Below are 19,022 nucleotides of genomic sequence, written 5' to 3'. Positions count from 1 at the left end.
GGCTGGAGTCTCTGGCTGGTGTTTCTCTGCAGTGTATTCCCAAAGACCACATAGTGGGGGGGGGGGGAGGCAATACATGGGTCCTAGTGCCTACGCCTCCGTAGCATGGGGGAGTCTCCTCTGCACTGTTCTAGATCCAGGGGGTAAAGTTAGGAAGGGTGGCCCTGGCTGGAGCCCATTTTACTCCCCCTACCCCCTTAGTGAATCAGTCCCTACTTTGGCTGCCTCTGGTGTGTTTGAACTGATATATAGGGCCAGAGTCTCCAATCCACTAACACCATTTTGAGCTGTGTAAATTTCATCTTCCCCTAGCATAAATTAGGGCTGTATGTCCCTGTATAGCCCCAGTTTGTGCCAGAGACAGGCAACTCTGAATAAAGGAATTGCACTTTATTTTTAGTTTGAACATTACTAATTTCAACATCCAACCATTGGATCTTGTTATGCCTTTGACTGCTATGTTAAAGAAACCCTAGAGCTAGATTTTGCTATCCTGCTCACCCACTAAGATAGTCTATGAAGTGGATTATCATATATGCATTCACATGAGCAGCAATACGTATACACAAGCACCCGTTTGTATATGTTTTGGGAAATACCAGGTTTTAACAAAAGCCATGGCCTCTCTTCATTAAAACCTTACAGAAGTTTTTCCCCCTGAAATTAACCCCACTTCTGCACAGTTTGCAAAATACACACAGGGCTTAAATTTACAAACATCTGTATTGTAATTGAGTTCAATTTCTGGTGCTCTTCATGTATATGCTCTTCACTTAGGGTGCTCTTCTTTTGTGTGTGGAAAGAATATACGCAGGCATCAAAGTAGACTGGAATTTGGGAGGTGAGAATTAAGTAACACATTAGGGAATTGTATGGAAGGATGGTTGATCACATGGTCAGCAGCTGTTTTATTTCAAATCTTATATAAATTCCAACTTCTGACCTTGTCTGGACACAATCATTTCATATTATGTATGAGTCAGGAACACCAGATACATTAATGTGGCAAAGATAAATTCCATATTTTTGTTGTTTTCCAGATTGTGCTATATACAATTTAATATGATCCTTGTAACAAGATATATTGATAAGAAGAAGAATAATCTGAGTCAAAAATACTTATACACTTAAAGCTGGAAAATATCATAATACAGGCCTTTAATTCAGCTTCCAAATGTTATTCATTAAATTATAATATTTATTTTGAAGTTAGAGAAATTTACAAAATTAAATTTTAGGGGAGAAAACTTCACAGTACTCAGGAAGTGTTTGCTTTGCTACTTACAATATCACATTTAGCATTTAATACAATATACATTTAGAGTGTCTGAAAGTAGACAATCGTGATACTATGCAGCAGCAAGTCTGATAGAGTGGGTCACAGTTGACCTATTTCCTGATACAATAAGGGTATTTAATATACACACATATACTTACATACTTCTTTCTGTTGTTCAAAATAATGACTGATCCTTATTTGATAATGCTCTGTGGATGAAAGGATGTTATCCTAACTACATATTTGAGTGGAGGCTTGAAAGAACAACTGCTGTTGCTACCTTCCACCCTACAACTTTTCTTTTCTCTTAGTTTTCTGGTATATCTTCAAAGAAGGGCAGAAGGATCATTCAGATTCCATTAATTGCTTACAAGAAACTTTCGCTAATAACGTGAAGGCCTTGTCACTGGCTGATTTCTGTTTTGTTTTATAGAACTGAGGGTTTGGTGTGCAATTTCAAATTTTTGTCTGATTAAATTGATTTAATTTAAAATACTTCTTTAATTGTTATATGTCTGACTATTAGCTCACATTTAGTTCAAAGTCTTTGTGGAATATCGCACAAACCCTTATATATTTCAAAAATTGAAAAATGATTAAATACAATAAAGCATTTAAAAGTGTGAATTAAAAAAACATATACTTTACTATCATAACATTATTTTTTTAAATACCTTAACTTATACATCAGTGTGTATTGAAACATTTTTGCTTGTAATCTTATAAGGCTCAATGCATTTCATGCAGATGGTATACGTCAGTAGTTCTCAAACTTTTGTACTGGTGACTCCTTTCACACAGGAAGCCTCTGAGTGCAAACCCCCCCCCTTATAAATTAAAAACACTTTTTTATACATTTAACACCATTATAAATGCTGGAGGCAAAACAGGGTTTGAAGTGGAGACTGATAGCTCGCGACCCTCCATGTAATACCCTCACGATCTCCTGAGGTGTCCAGCCCCCCAGTTTGAGAACCCCCTGGTATACGTGATGTTGAAGGGAACCAGGAGGTTATAGCTTTTCATTTTGACTGCATGATTAGATTAATGTCTTGGCACTTATTTAAATCTCAGGATGTAAAAGTCAACTAAAGAGAAATCTATGCCATAAAGTTTGCTGTAGATCCAAACTGCCCCAAAATTCAGGCGTGAGAGAGTGTGGGGTTTTGTTTGGCCTATGTCTAATAAATACTGTAAGTTACTGTAACAGTCAAGTTCTTGGAAGCTGTTTTTGCTGTCAAAACACCGTAATCAATCCGCATTCATGTGTTTGTGACTTTGCCATTTTTTGCTGAACATCTTAGTTAACTGTTTAACATACAATGTTTGAAAGGGAAGCTGATAAAAGCAGAATAACATGCAAACATAAACTTTGACCCACATTGAATGGGTGAAAACCCAAGTCTGATTTTCACAACTTTGGTCTGTAGAATCATTTACAATGCTGATTACATTGCCCAAAACAAGCTAAAGAACTTGAAAACGGAATCCTTCATATTTTCAGCTTATAGATGAAAAGCAGGAAGAAGTAAAGTGCCTCTGGGGACGAGTTTCATGTTACAGTATAAAAAATAGTCTATCAAAAACCATTAAGAAATTTTTCAACCTGGAAGGGAAGACCTACAGGGAAAAAATAAATCCTACTTAACCTATATCTACAGACATACAGGAGTAAGACAAAAAGGACTGGGGTGGAGAGAACACTGCATTTATTTGTTCTTCATGGCTAAACAGCAAGTACAAAATATTGTTCCTTTTAGTTAAATCTCCTTTATGGTTAAACACGATGAGAAGATGCCTTATAGTATACTATAAGTTTTACTCTAACAACTGAGAGCCAAGTAAAAGTTCCTGAAGCCCTCTTTGTTGACTTGCTAATTTGGAAGTAGGCAATACCTTCCTTTTCTGGAAACAAAAATTATTCAACAATTCAAACAAATCTCATTCAATAAATTAACCAATTTGTTGCATGTTGTCTCTCACCTTATTTGTCAGTCTGTCAGTGTACTTATATGGCTATGGCCTTCATCAGTGCAGTATCTAAGCATATCCCAAGTATTTAAAAATAGATACGACAATATCTTTTTTTCTTTCTTTCTTCCCAGCCTATTGGAGAAAACCTGTGACTAGTTTATAAGGTTTTTTTTGTTTGCCTGCTCTGTGTGTGTGTGTGTGAAGTGACTGATGGAAGACTTATGCAAAGAAATGTATCTTTCATTTAGCACAATAAACTCTCTCTCATACATATACACTACATGTAGCACAACTCTCTCTCTCTCTCTCTGCATTAGCCAGGTCACTTTTTTTATAGACATCTTAACATCCAGAGCAGTTTTTCATGTTTCTTAATACAAGGGAAAATGAAGTGTCTAATTAAAATTAGATGCACCATTCACATGGAATTTTACAGTAATTTAAGTGCCCATTCTTGTTTCCATTAAAGCTTCTCTCTTGCCTCTCCATCAAATAAATGGTGGAATTAATTATCAGAAGAGGGAGAAGAGTGGGTCTTTGGTGTGTTTCATTGTCTAAGGAATTTAACTGAATTCCTAAGGCATGGCAGGTCTAAAGAAATTGCCTGCCCTTGTCCCCTCTTACCAATCATCAAGGCTGTGTATGTTGGGGACTTTTTTTTTTTTTTGGTTTTCTTTAACATGCTCCACCCTGTGGGGATAGATTCCATCTGCAGTAACATTTGTGTACATCCATTAGAGTCAGATCTGGCATTTGAAACCCAGCACACTACCTTTTGCATTTAGGGTTAGATTGTGCTATTTAGACAACTTTGTGATGAGCCAGTGCAGCACCATATTGCCTGTGTGTATGTGTACCACCACAAAGGATTATGCTTCAGAAATTGTGATATCATTCTTGCCTCCTCACTCATTCCATTTGGGGCAATATATTCCCCTTTTGACCCTATGTAGGGTTCTAGATACCCTTGATATTAATTGGAAAACACAATACGAAAATTATTACACGAAAAGAGCAGCTTATTTCTTCCTTCCCTATTACATACCAATTACCAGTTACAAAAGATATTACAAATCAGAATTGCCCACCGCTTACATTGCCACCAAAATACCCATTCTAACTGTCTCAGCCCTCCACAAATGCCCACATAAACATATAAGCTTAGCAGCATGCCTGGAATGTTGACAGATTTGGGCTATTTCAAAGAAAAGGAGAATTAGGGGAAAGCAGAAAGGCTTTCATATGCATACGTTATATTTATAATAAATCTTACATTTTTTCTTTCTTGATCATATAAGTATTGATATGTCACTGATTGTATTTCAGTCATTTAAGTCTGATGCTGTAGGCATTTGATGTATTTGTATCTTGTCATTATCCACAGGACTACAGTAACTCTATGCAGGAGTGTTGTTCTCTGATCATGAATCTTCATTCTCCTTAGCATTCAGAGCATGTTTCTATTTTGTGATCTAATCTTTTTTTATTTAGAAATATACCAATTTTTGTTATTTTCCTTGGTAATTTACAGTCACTTAGAAATTGTACAAATCTTACATTTACTGAATGCAGTGCTTTTCATCTCTACAAAAGGCTTCTCATGCTTTTGCAAAATATGCAAACTTTGGACAGGGATCATTGCCACGGAAATGGAGCCATCTCTGCAGTGTAATATAGCAGCTTTTAAATAGTACGAAGCAATAGTACACAATAGTTTAGGAGGCTAAGAATAATGTAATCAGTAGAAACTGCAGAATTGATGTTGGTTGACAGGATGTAATCAGCAGAGTGGAATTTGGCCTGTGCTCATACTCTTGCAATAGTGCCATTGAATTTTTAGGGCCTGATCCAAAGACCATTGAAATCAATGGGAATATTTTAATTAAATCCACTAGACTTTGGATAAAGTCCTTATGCTCAGATTCTGAAAGGTATTTAGGCTCCTAACTTGCATTGATTTCAATAGAAGATAGGCTCCTAAATACCTTTGATGATCTAGTCTTAGTAATAACTGGTGATTATATATGTTACGGAGGAAAAAAAGTATCTCCAGCTGTAAAGTACTTCCTACAATTATGGTGGAATATTGGCTTAGTACTGACTGAGTGGGAGGAGAAAGCTGCTAAATTACCAGCACCACTTCCTGCAATACTAGGTGTTCCTTAGATGTTTCTAATCCAAGTATTCAACTCTCCTGACCCTAGTACACTTCTTCTCTCGTGTGATTTAATAGAATCACAGAATAGGGCTTCTAATACATCTACCTGCCAATATATATTTTTAAGTTAATTTTAACTTTCCCTGTGTTTATTATACATATTTTATTCCCATTGAAACTGAATTTATGAGGTGTAATCTTGTTATAGGTCAGCCTTTGCCCTGAAAGCATAGTACTGAATACTAAGCTTTACTGAATGCATATGCTTCATTTGCAATAGATGTACAGTGGGTGTCTGAAGCCTCAATTTCACAGGTTTCTGAGCGTCAGTCCCACATGATATGTTTCAGATTTCTACATTTTCTTCACTGGTTAACTCCTGTCAGGCCTTACCAAATGTAGCTGTTTTTTGTTTAAAAAAAAAATCACCATGGAACTGAAAATCAATGATGGAATCAGATTTGCTGCTTTTATTATTGACCTTAGGAAAATATGTAGAATATTTAATACAGATTTGAGCAAGAAGTATTAAGTTGCCATGAGTTAGCACTGTTAAACATTATGGCCTAGATCCTTGACTACAGCCAGTGAGAGCAAAGTGCGGCCTAAGAGGGCCTTGCAAAGGTGGCCTTTATGCTCCCCTAATCTTGAGCCCACTCTATGCTGAGTTTTTGGGCAGTGATCAGCAAGCGTAGCGAATTCCCACTGTCATTAGTTGGACTGATCCTCCCGTGTCTGGTTATGGTGGCTTTTAGGAGCATAATCTGCCAACAATGTGGTGCAATGTAGCCCCACTGGAGAATCTAGCCCTGCACTTTCTTTACTGGTTATAAGTCTTATGCAGTGTACAGTACTTTGTCACTGGATTTTCCTTGTGTTCATGAGTGGTAAAAGATGGTCCCGTAGCAGCACTAAGTATGAATTGTCTTTGTAAGTTACCATGCAGGTAGCCTTAAAATGTTATTCTTCTCAAAACCTTACTATCATAGCTTTAGCTTCAGCTCACTGATCCCTGTCACCCTTCAGAATAATAATAATATTACTTAGCACTTATCTATTGCTTTACAGCTTCAAAATGCTGGAAGGAGTCAGAGAAATAATCAAAGAGGAGTAATTCAGCATTCATGTTAGTTACTGCTGACCTCCCAGAGGCCTCATTATCCCAAACTATATTAAAATGCCTAATTAATTATTATTATTTGTGATTAATTATTGAGTTGTTCACTGCAGTATAGTTAAGCAGTCTTGGTGTTTACCTTATAAACTCTTAGCTGGATGAGTGTATAGTTCTGTCATAAGAATTTTCTCTCTGCTGAACCTTGCCCAACAAAATTCTAGGAGGGACACATATATACAATGTGTGTATTGGGGTTTTTTAATTTATAGGGGATAGTTGAGGACAGGGACTCCTTGTTCTCTATTGCCTATCACCTTGTGATGTCATTTACACCTGTGCAAAGTCATTAGATACTAAAATGCTATCACAAATGTGAGTGAGTGAAGAATTTTAATTTGGTAATATTTTGCCCAAATTGCACAGGGGTAATGACTATACATACTCCAAGGACACAGAAAATAGACTTTAAAAGTTTATCACTTTTCCTTCCAAGACATTGTTTTGTGCTCCTGTAATTCAAACACATCATTGTTTTTGAGAATGAAAATGTTTCATTTATTGGTCCATACTATAATGGAAACAGGGTCCCATTTCATATTTAAATTAATAAATATTTAAGCACCTAATTTCCATTATTTATGCTTACATATCAGCTCCTAAGAATATAGAATAACATTTGCATAGCTTGTTAAATATATACATTTCCTCTATAAGCAAATTATTGCTTTTCTTACCATTACTGATTTATAGAATGACTAGCAGATGGACACAAATGTGACTTATGCTGTTTGGGACAGAGACCGTCACTTTGGGGCCGCGGGGGGAGAGGGAGGTGGGGCGATGTTTGGCACAATGGGCCCCGATCCTTTTTGGGGTCTATAGATGCCTATTTGGGGCCTAAGATTCCTATTATGGACTCACACAAGGACAGGTTGTAACAGCTCTAAATCAAATAAAGAATACATGTTTTAACAATTGTTCCTGCATAAGCATTAGCGATTTCATGAATGCCTCTGTTTGGCATCTGATGTCTAGGCACAAAGTTTAAAGGATTGTTTGCCAAGAAATTAATGTTTCACTCTGAATTTCTTGGCTTTTGTTGGTCTAAATCTGTATTTTAGTATGATCAACTTGTTTGATTGTGACTTAATATCTCACAAAAATTGAACTGAACTCATTGAATCTTGTCACTTAGGAGAGGAGTCTCACTGATGATAGGAAAGTTTTGTACCTGTTAAGCTGTCTAGCACTCTAAAAAAGGACATTTAATAATTGTTTCCCACAGCTTGCTGGGGTTGACAAGGCTTCTGTTTCACAGGTGGCTGTTGAAAGGTTCTCTGCTATTTAAGAATGGCATTTTTTTTCTGCCCTTTGCTAACAAGAAGTCTTCCTCATTTGTACTGTTACCTTCAGGTGTGTGGTGCATAATGTCTAGGAAGCTCTACAATAAAGTGTCATTAAAGGATATCCTGTTCCAAGTGGCTCTGTCAATAACTGTTAAGGCTGTTCAAGAGGAACATAAACTATGAAATAGTAATTGTTAATTGACTACTGTAAAACAATCTAAGAATGTCCATGTAGCATAAACATGCTGTATTGCAGAATGCACCTATTTATATCCAATTATTTCCATATGTTGATAGGCTACAGGAACACTATATGTATAGATTAGCAGAGAAAGTGTTCAATGAATACTTATCTGAAGCTATTGAAACTTTTTTCTATAAATACGTATTCATATCACCAGGACCGGCGCCAGGGTTTCTCGCGCCCTAGGCGCATGGCCATTTCGCCGCCCCCCGCACTGATCCCGCAGCTCCGGTGGAGCTGCCACAGGCATTCCTGTGGAGGGTCCGTTGGTCCGTGGCTCCAGTGGAGCTCCCGCAGGCATGCCTGCGGGAGATCCACCCGAGCCACGGGAGCAGCTGACCATCCGCAGGCATCACTGTGGCAGCTCCACCGGAGCCGCGGACCAACAGACCCTCTGCAGGCATGCCTACAGCAGGTCAACTGGAGCTGTCTGCCTCCCCCCCCCGGCAAAATGCCACCCTCTCAATAATCCTGGCGCCCTAGGCGATTGCCTAGGCTGCCTAAATGGTAGCGCCGGCCCTGCATATCACACAAAAACTCTGATAAATGAACATTAAGATTTCAAAGTCAACCACTCAAAAGTTAGGAAATGTAGAATTAAGGTTGCCTACGGAGATGTTTTCTGAAAACAGTGGAATATTTGCTGAATAATTGTAGCTTCTCATAAGTAGTTTGTTGTGAATATTTGCTATTCAAAATGTGAACTTTGGACACACAGGAATAGAAACAACAACATGATTTTTGTAGTGCTCAGCTTTCAAGTGTGAATGCTTGTGAAATTTGCTTTTCCATTAATATTCTGCGGCATTCACTTAAGATTTGCTATTCCAGTAAACAATCTTTGCATTTGTTTGCTAGAATATGAAATATTGCCCAAAAGGAGTGCAAACACAATTGAAGAAAATTCATTAAAAAATATGTTTGGTATATTATACCTGAGTAGATGAATGCAGTGTTATAACAAGTGTGCTGATTTACTGAGTTTCTCCCTTGAGGTCTTTCAAAGGGGCATTGACTCCACTTCAATAAAATCAGCATTTAAGGGTTGTAGTGGAAATGTCAGAGAGAAAACAGCACTTCATCACCTGTCACTGCAACAAATACAATGATACCTTACTAACATGAGATGGTCAAGCTAGACAGCAAGAATAAGCAATGAACCTACTTGAGGAAGTGTGGTTTTATGGGGGGAAAAAAGAGGTAATATATTCAAATTGCAGTGTAGGCATACCCTTAGTCCACCCAATCCCAGGTAACAAAGTCCAACAAATAATCCAAATGTCCTCACAAAAGATCTTCAGCCCCAACTGGAGGCTCCATGGTCCTCATACCTTTCTGTCAGGGTTCTACATAGGTCTATATCCCTTTCCTCTGGGGCTTCACACCACCTCCTTCAATTCCAGAGAGTGACTGCAGGGATCTTTCTTTTCCCTGCAGCTCCCTTCTGTTCTAAACTTCTTGCTTTTATAATGACCATTCAACCATTCCATATGAGAAGTATACATCTAGCTATGTTAAGAAAATCAATTTTGTTTTAATTCCATTTTCTCTGTTTTTCCATATACCTCGTTTTTGTAGGATTACCGTTGTGTGGGTGATTTCACATAATGTCCCCAAAGAGAAGAAATTATTATAATCTCTAATGAGAAGTTTTGAAGGGTAAATAGCTTCTGAAACCTGCTGCCCTGTCTGTCTCAGTTACAGAGAAGTGTTATCCCAGCAAATTGTGGTACCATCAGGCTGCAGCAGATGAAGATGAGGGCAGAGGTCAGTGGTCAGTGGTCCAAACAGGAGCTAAGAGGGGGTTGGTCATAATCCTTCTTTCCAGTTTCTGCCAGGTGTCAAACAAATATTTATTACTACCATCATATTGATATCACCCTTACAAACTTGTCAGTTTTGCCTTTGATAAATAAATAAGGTTACCTTTCAGTATTTGTAGCATTCCCTATCTTGACTGTAAGAAATTCTGCAGATACAGAATAATCCTTCTAATAAATTTTATCTTCTTATCTGACACTCTCAATATAGTATCTGAGCACTTCCCAAATGGACTCTGCCTTTCTTTTGTTCCAACAAACAGACTGCTTTTCTTCCTCCTCCTCTTCACGGTCCATGAATAAATTAAAAAGGAAAGATAACATTTACATGTTGAGTCTCTGTCAGTACAGCAGTCAAAACTGCTAGTAACATCATGGTAATACGATTCTAGCATGGTTTCACTTGCCAACCTCATTAGAATACTGCAAACAATAACTGTATTGAAATCTGGCTGTTTTTAGTACCATTTCAACTATAATGTGGTGACAGAGCAAACTGTCATTGGGAATTAGAAAAAAGCCTAGGGGAAGAAAATACTATGTGCTGTTTAACAAGGTGGAATTATTCCCTGTATTTGTTAGGGCCCTGTAACTGGTACCTTGAGAGAAAAATGAATCAGGTCTCCCCTTTTCCCCTAGTCATGGCTTCAGGAAGAATTTAAATAGCTCCAGGGAGATTACCTGGATGATAGACCCAGGACAAGACAGGATTTCTCCTCTTAAGAGGAAGAAAAGAGGCCTATTTGTCAATATCCTGTCAACAAAGCATGCTGGGAAGGGGCACTTCATAATGCGGTTGTTCTGCTTCTCAGGGTATGGCTACACTTGAAACTTCAAAGCGCTGCCGCGGCGAGTGTGGTCGCAGCGCCAGCACTGGAGACAGCTCTCCCAGCACTGCACGTACTCCACATCCTGATGGGGTTTAGCTTGCAGCGCTGGGAGCGCTGTATCTTGCAGCGCTCAGGGGGGTGTTTTTTTCACACCCCTGAGTGAGAAAGTTGCAGTGCTGTAAAGCACCAGTGTAGCCAAGGCCTAAGTCAGTGCTTGTAAAGACAGCAGTTGAGGAGAAGGGGTAGCAAGCAGAACAAAGCAGATTACTCAGCAAATGAAACCTAACACACAAACTAAGCTAGTTTCACTAAAGAAATTGGTTACAAATGGTATTTCTCACCCTAAATACGTTGCAGGCAAATTACAGAAAGTCTTGAAAGGCAGCTGCACTGGTCTCTCTCTTGAGACCTTAGATATTATTACTCACAAGCTGGACACCCTTCCAGCTTGGGCTCAATCCTTCTCCCCCCTGTTCAGTTCTAGATTCCAGGTCTTTTTCAGTGTCTCTTTGGGTGGAGAGGCAGAAGAGAACCATGATGATGTCAGTCCCCTGCCTTATATAGCTCTTGTGTAAGGTGGGAACCCCTTTGTCTTTTCTAGTGGAAAATCACTAGCATTCCAAAAGGGGAAATGGGGTGTGCTGCACCAGGTGACTCGGACCTCTGTCTCTGCATGGCTGTGGCAGCCTAGAAGCAATGGCTATCTTCAGTGTCCACAGGAATTCTAAACTCTTTCATAGTCTATTGTTTCTGCTAATGGCCCGTTAGCCCTGTCTGGGTTTTCCATTGTTGTACCTGAAGGGCTGGTTGGGGTTGACACCCAAAGTAACACATTTCAAATACAGATACATAGTTAATATTCCTAACTTCAGATACAGAAATGGTCCAGGCATACAAATTAGATAATCACATTCAGTAAATCATAACCTTTCCAATAATACCTTACATGAAAAGTAAATGTCCAATAGCTTGGTACGTATTGTAAAATTCCAGTCTCTGGCCATTGTGGTAAGGGTCAAAGCAGTCCTGTGAATTTATATGGCAGGTGGAAAAAAACATTTTTGAAATAAAAGACAAAGGATGTAAAGGGTTAGATTGTACCCAGCTGTTTGAATTTCTCTGAGAAGACAATGGACAAGGTTGAGAGAGAGAATGATTATGACAACTTATGGGGATATCCAGAGGGTTTCAATCACTTCACACATCCCCTTAGTACAAGTATTTAGTGTGTTCTCTCTTCCGTGGCCTTTGCTTTGTCTAGTCGGAATCCTTCACTGCTTTTCTGTTGTAGGACTCCTCTTGCCTTTCCCTAGACGGCTACTGAAGAACATGAAAGAGCTGCAAAGGTTTTGTTTTTATATGTTTGATCACCAGGTTCTTTTTATCCCTTCTACATACTGCATTGTAAGTGCGCGCACTGCTCACCAAATATAACAGTGAAGAGGGTGTATGTAAACAAGGAGTTACTGGAATCAGAAGTGCTAATGTGGTGGTGCAGAGAGAGGTCCACAGTTTTATGCATATGGTTTAGAAATGTAGAAAGCTTGCAAATTTTGGTCTGAAGTTATCAAATTTATGGAAGATTTGCCAGATGTGCTTAGTTTATTTAATTCAGATGTTTTCATTTTAAATAGTTTAGATGTTATATTAAGTAGTCATGTAAGAAGGCTTGCAGAGTAATGTAATCAGTAGCAAGAATATGTATAATGAAATGGACAAAGGAATCTGCATCTTCCATGGATTAAGGGCATGAATGCATATATCCTGAAGAATGTATTGCATATCAACTCCAAGGACATCTAGAGAAGTTTGAGGACTTTGGGCCTATTTTTCATATATAAATGTTACATTGCTGGTTACTGTGTTTACAGATTAGTTTTTATAAAGTTTTTATTCGATTAATCAATGTATACATATTGTTTATTAGTCATATAAAAATGATGTTTTAGGTATATTTTATGTCTTTTAGGATTTTTTTAAGGTAGTGGTTGGATATCTGTGATTTTTAATTTATTAATTCAAATTTATCCATATGAAAGAATGAGCATTTATCCATGTGTTACATGATAAAAAAAAGATTGAGAGGAGAAAGGAACAAGGATCTGGCAGCAGCTAGAGATTTATAAGGATTTGAATTTATTATGTAAATACAGACACATGGCATATTTAACATAACTTTAGCAAGAGAATTAGACATTAGAGAGGGAAAAGAGCCTTGGAGTCATTTTACATACTGCCTTCTCTTCAGCCAGTGCAGGACTATTCTCTGTAGTATTGTAACAAATCTGTGGCCCCTAGATATTTGAGTTGTCACTATGTTGCATACTATAGCTACTTGGAAAAGCACGGCACCAATGGAGATAGAACTCACATCCTTCTTCTCTAAAAAACATATGCCCCTTCCATTTATGCCAAGGAAAATCTTTCATTAACTATTAGCAGTATAGGATCTAAGACACATGGCTAAATTGTTCTGATTGCATCCATTAGAGGGTATTGGTACACACGCCCAGTAGCTACTTCAATAATAATATATTTCAAGAGGATAAAAAACTATTGTAAAGTCCTTCCAATAAAGCCGTAGAATGGTTTGTCAGTAGCACAATACTTTCCCTGAGAATGCTTTGGAAATACTCTGAAGTTCCTTCAGTCTCTGAGGGCAGAACAATCAAGTTACAGATACTGTAGGCTAAACCGTTCAGCAGGAAAGTTGGTCAGTCTGAGAATGCCCTTTATTTTAAAGTGTGCCATAAAATGAGGTTTTCTTAGGATCATCATATCTGTTTCAGCAGGTGATTTAACCTTAAGATTGGCATTTTTCAACATGCAAGCCAAACACATATGAGGGCCTTTGTGTTTATATGACTACAGTTTCCAATGTTAGTATGAGACCTGCAGCCATACAATAATGACCTGAAAAGTGAAGGCCAATTTTTGAAAATTGGGTGCCTAGTGCTAGCCATCTGAATCTATGTTTAGGCACTTAATTAAGAGGCAAGATTTTTTTTCAGAGCCTTCACAGCTCCTGTTGTCTGATCAGTCTACTACATCCATTTGACATTAAACACAGTACATTAACACTTGAAATGGCAAAATAACACAGAGAGATGGTGACAACCGACACATTCAAGGATTAAAAGGATTTGGGGTAAAATTTTCAAGTGTCTATTAATTTTAGTTATCTCAATTTTTGGGTGAGTATCTTCACTTAAAACTTGTTTTTCAGAGTCCTGGTCATCACAAGTTATTAAGAGAATATATTGGAAATTCAGAAAATGTATTAGAAGTACAGAATTTCAAAAGGCAGGTGGATGCAATGTATCAGCCTATATATTCATTCCATTTTTCCTCCCAGTTAATAGGAGGACCATATGAAAATAAAAAAAATATATTTCAGAACAGAAGTGTGGAAGTGTGCTTGCAAAAATATGAAAAGAATAATAGTACATACAAATCATAACCCCAACAGGGAGACTTGTTGAGGCAAACACATTGGAATCATTCAGAAAAATAACTAGATGACATGATGTGAGAGAGAGCCAAAAAAGGACAAGATTTTATACACCAAATAGCTTCTATTCATTCCCAAAGAATTTTTTCTACTCACTCAAGAATTAGGAAGGGAAAATAAATAAATAAAACAAAACCTCTGTCTTAAGAAACCATAACTGGAAATTATCCTGGCAAGGCAAAGGCAATAAATAAAGAAAAATGTTCATGTTCAGAAGTGCTTAACGAGATATAGTGAGCTGCTGCTCTTGAAGCGAGAGCTGAAAGTGACTCTTATAATCCAAAGTCCTGAGGCTATTGTGGGTCACTGTATGCTCTTTTGTCAGGTTACATTTTCAGCAGAGTTTTGTCTGTGATAATTAAAAACATAATACTGTTCTAGAAGTACAGGATATATACAGACATCTTCTGACACCCTGTATTTCGTCTTGCTCTCTCAGAGCAACAGAAAGCAGTTAACCCCTGGAATCTGGATCTCATGAATTCCCAGTGTGATTCTCCGGCACTCGCGTAGCATTAGCAGATTGCAAAAAGAGCTACTGCCAGACAAGCTGATCTGTGCTCTTTAGCTCTGCCTCTTTTTAGGCAAAGACCTCTACTGTCTAACCCCACCCATGTAGTTTGGAGGGAAGTAGGATGTTTGGGTCTGAAGGGCTTACAGGTACTGTAGTTTATATTTTAGCCTCTGTGCCTCTGAATCTGGGACATTTCCCAGCCACTTGAAATGAGAATTGACCAGGATCTGATCTGTTTTAAAAGCAGCATAAAATATTTTTTATTTTAATGTTGAGAAAGTATTTTAGTGGTAGTTTTACTCTGCTGTTTCCACGAGATGCTTGGAATGCTAAAATAGATAAAGGCCATAAAAATAAAATTCATTGTTGTTTAATTATTTTTTTTACCATGTGGCCTTTGCTTTGCTTAATTGATTATTGCCAGCTTTCCATTCTGCCCTTCTAGCTTTGAGGTTAGGACTTTTAAAAATATTTTTTTTCTTTTTAAAAAATTTGCCTTTCTTTAGTCCAATTTCGTGGCTTCCTGCACTTAACAGGCATTGTCTGTGGACAGATACCCATTATCTGCCTCTTCGTTATCTCTTCATTGTTTCCTGATGGCCAGTTGCCATCCCAGCACCTTCCTTCCAGCTGTTAGTAATTTTCACTTCATGTAGTTCAGTCCACGCTGTTTATTAGAAATCTCATTTGTCCTTGAATGTGTGCAATATGCATAGAAATGTTATCAAATTAACATATAAAACCCTTTGGAATTGGTATTTCGGGACACATGATTAAGCTCATCCACTTTGTTAGTCATAGCATTTGGTTTTTATCAAGAAGAAAGAGAAAGGGGCTGTTCTTGAGAAGAAAATACAACAACAGAAGGTTCATGTCCAAATTAAGCCCACAAAAACAGCAGAATAATATCACTGGGGAACCAACAATCAGATATGAAAGTTGAGAAGCCAGAAATAGGTTAGAAAGAGGATAGCTGGCCTTCTTGGGTGCCCATGGGTATGCATGCCTAACAATCAGTGTTCTGAACCAGCTGGGTGTCTTCAGAAGGCTGTGCTTCCAGGTAGAACATCATTATGCTAGCCCATCTCCAGTGTCACACAGTGATGTAATTTCCTAGATAATGCCCAGGATTTCAGAGGCAGGTTGGGGCTAGAAAGCAGACTGTCTGACCTGCTTGCACTTGAGTTCTGAATACCTCCCTTAATTAAAGGTTGGTTCTGAGAGAGTCTGTTCAACACTTGTAGCTTTGTGATAACACAAAAACCTGATTCTTTAAGATGCCCACTGTCCCACAGGAAGAGAGTGCCTCTCTTACAAGGGAGACAAGGTGAGTGAACACTGACACCACATTGCATAGGCTGGGGAAGGCTGTGCCTCCCCAAACAGCCTGGCAAGGCCCCCACCCATGCTCCTCCCCAAAGCCCTGCTTGCTCTTCCTCCTTGGCCCCAGCCCAGGCAAGCTGCTCCCCAGGGAAGCCGACTGGGGTTGGTGCTAGGGCGGCTAGGATTTGGGGTAGCTGGTACCGCCCAGCTTTTTGGGGGCGGGGGCAGGCGCTGGAAGGAGTGGGGCCTGCATGCCACCTGCCCTGCACTTGGGAGGGGGGGAAGGCACCACCTGCCCTGTGCTCGGGGGGGGGGGCGTGCTGCCTACCCTCTGCTCGGAGCCTGGGGGACTACACGCCACCCACCCTTCCTGTGCTTAGAGGCCGGGGCTGGGAGGGCCTGGCGGGGGAAGGAGGGCAAGTTCTCAAGCACGAGGGGCTGAGGGTTGGCCTCCCCCAGCCAGTGGTTCACCTGCTGCCCATGTGTGTGAGGTAATTCTGTAATTGGACCAACTATGTCTACACTACCCCTATGTCATCAAAACTTATGTCACTCAGGGGAGTGAATATTTCACCCCCCTGAGCAATATAAGTTACACTGACATAGCACTAGTGTGCACAGCACTATGTTGGCAGGATGCCACTCATGGGGGTGGATATTTATGCCAACAGGAGAGCTCTCTCCCATCGGCATAGAGCAGTGGTTCTCAAACTTCTTTATCGGCAGCCCCTTTCACATAGCAAGCTTCTGAGTGTACCGCCTGTTATAAATTAAAAACAAGTTTTTTATGTATTTAACACCATTATAAATGCTGGAGGCAAAGCGGGGTTTGGAGTGGAGGCTGACAGCTTGCGACCTCCCCATGTAATAGCCTCGTGACCCTGAGGGGACCCCTGGCATAGAGCATCTTCACCAGATGGGCTGCAGCAGCACAAGTGTAGCAGTACAGCTGTGCCACTGTAGATGTAGACATGGACACAGAGCTCTTCTTCAAGTTTGGGAAAGGTGCTCACTACTCAGTGTCACAACTAAATACAAGGTAGAACAGATTGTTTAGCACTTGTCGTTAACACATATTCTAAGAGGCCATTCTAGGTGAAGTGGACTGTTAACACTTCTCCAGTCACAGGACAAAAAAACAGGGATTAGTGGGTTATAGATCGTTGTAATAAACCATAAATCCAGTGTCTTTGTTAAGACCTGATTTTTAGTATCTACCAAAGTTGTGAATTTAAGCTCCCAGGCTCATCCTTTGACGGTATTGTGCAGGTTTCCTTTGAGGATGAGGACTGAGACATCAGCTATGGAGTCATCTTTTTTATGAAAAGTGTGCACCCACGAATGATGTGACATTTTTGTCTTTTATCCTTTTTCTTAGGGCTAGTTTACACTTGAAATGCTACAAGGGCACAACTGCAGCGCTTCAGCATAGTCATTCACTGCAGTGACTGGAGGGGTACTTCTGTCAACATAGCTAATCCACCTCCCCAAAAGGCAGTAGGTAAGTTGGACAGAAGAATTCTTCTGTCAACCTAGCCCTGTCTGCATCAGGGGTTGGGTCGACCTACCTAAGGGCACGTCTTCCTTGGCAATGTTAAAGCATTGCCACAGCAGCACTTTAACGTGGCTTGTGTAGTTGCAACACAGTGCTGGGAGAGCTGGGAGAGCACTCTAAAACACAGTGCTGGGAGAGCTGGGAGAACACAGTGCTGGGAGAGCACTCTAAAAAACCCACCTCCACAAGGGGAATAGCTCCCAGTGCTGGGAGCCGCACATTGGCACTTTACAGAGCTGAAACTTGCGGCGCTCAGAGGGGTGTTTTTTCACACCCCTGAGTGAGAATGTTGCAGCGCTGTAAAGTGTCAGTACAGACAAGCCCTAAGTCACTGAGGGGGTGGATTTTTCACACCCCTGAGCAAGATTTTGAGTTTAGACCTGGCCTTATAGGAACTCTGTTAATGGAATTCCCCCTGCAGGACCACAAGTCCGTCCAGGGATGATAGAATTTTAAGGTACAGGCAGAACTCAGACTATTGTGTTCAGACTATTTCTATTCAGGCTAACAGTTCAGTGGCACATTCCTGGACCAAAAAAGCCTTTACATTGAAGTTAACGGCATGGCCAATTCTTATGAATAATATGATTCTAGTCCCTGCAGCAGGCAATTTTGTGATGATGTGAAAACCTGGATATTGCATATGAGTTTTGGGGAGGAAGGGAGACCACCCTACACAATGCCCTGGTCTCTAGTGGAAGGGACAGACTGAGAGCATTTCTGCACTACAAAAATATGTCAACCTAAGTTATGTGGGCATACAGCTGCCGCCATAATTAAATTGCTTTTGCGTGTCCACACTATACTCCTTGTGTTGGCAGAGTAACAACTGTACTGACAGTGCAAGGCATTGTGGGTTGGCTTCTGAAAGCAGTAACAGTTGATGTAAGCAATGCAGTGTCTAAACTGACGCTGCGTTGACCTAACTATATCGACCTTGGCGCTACACCTGTCGTACAGTTGGTGTTATTAAGTTGGTGTAGTGGGGCAATTACATCAGCAGGAGCAAAATTTTAGTGTGGACACTTACATAGTTAAGTCAATGTAAGCTGCCTTGGGTTGGCCTAACTCTGAAGTGTGGACCAGGCCTAAGTTTTAGTCCCATCTTTTATATTGGCTGCTGTTGCTATATCTGTGCGCTTCACAGACTTTATTATGAGCCAAAACCTTATACTGCTACCATGAGGTCTAACTATCATTCACTAATTTCACAGATAACATTGGGCTTCTCAGAGTCAGTTTTAATGTAACAATTCACAAAGGAATTTCTTGTACCCAGGTTTCTAAGTAGAAACCAGTTTTCAAGCTAACATATTCCTCTTCCTCACATGTAGGATCTGGTTCCTATTTC

General features: G+C 39.7%; 1 long non-coding RNA gene across 1 annotated transcript; it reads right to left on the bottom strand.

Moving 5' to 3' along the window:
• Positions 1–9,130: 9,130 nt before the first annotated feature.
• Positions 9,131–10,224, bottom strand: LOC116824407 (uncharacterized). Its single transcript, XR_004373615.2, has 3 exons — positions 10,045–10,224; positions 9,684–9,949; positions 9,131–9,209 (listed from the first exon to the last, which is right to left on the bottom strand). It is a non-coding gene; the product is annotated as an uncharacterized LOC116824407 (long non-coding RNA).
• Positions 10,225–19,022: the final 8,798 nt, after the last annotated feature.

This window comes from Chelonoidis abingdonii, chromosome 9 (genome assembly GCF_003597395.2).
Source record: "Chelonoidis abingdonii isolate Lonesome George chromosome 9, CheloAbing_2.0, whole genome shotgun sequence".
Lineage (NCBI taxonomy): Eukaryota > Metazoa > Chordata > Testudines > Testudinidae > Chelonoidis > Chelonoidis abingdonii.
The sequence above is the reverse complement of the archived record's forward strand: the minus strand, read 5'-3'. Positions and strand labels throughout refer to the sequence as shown.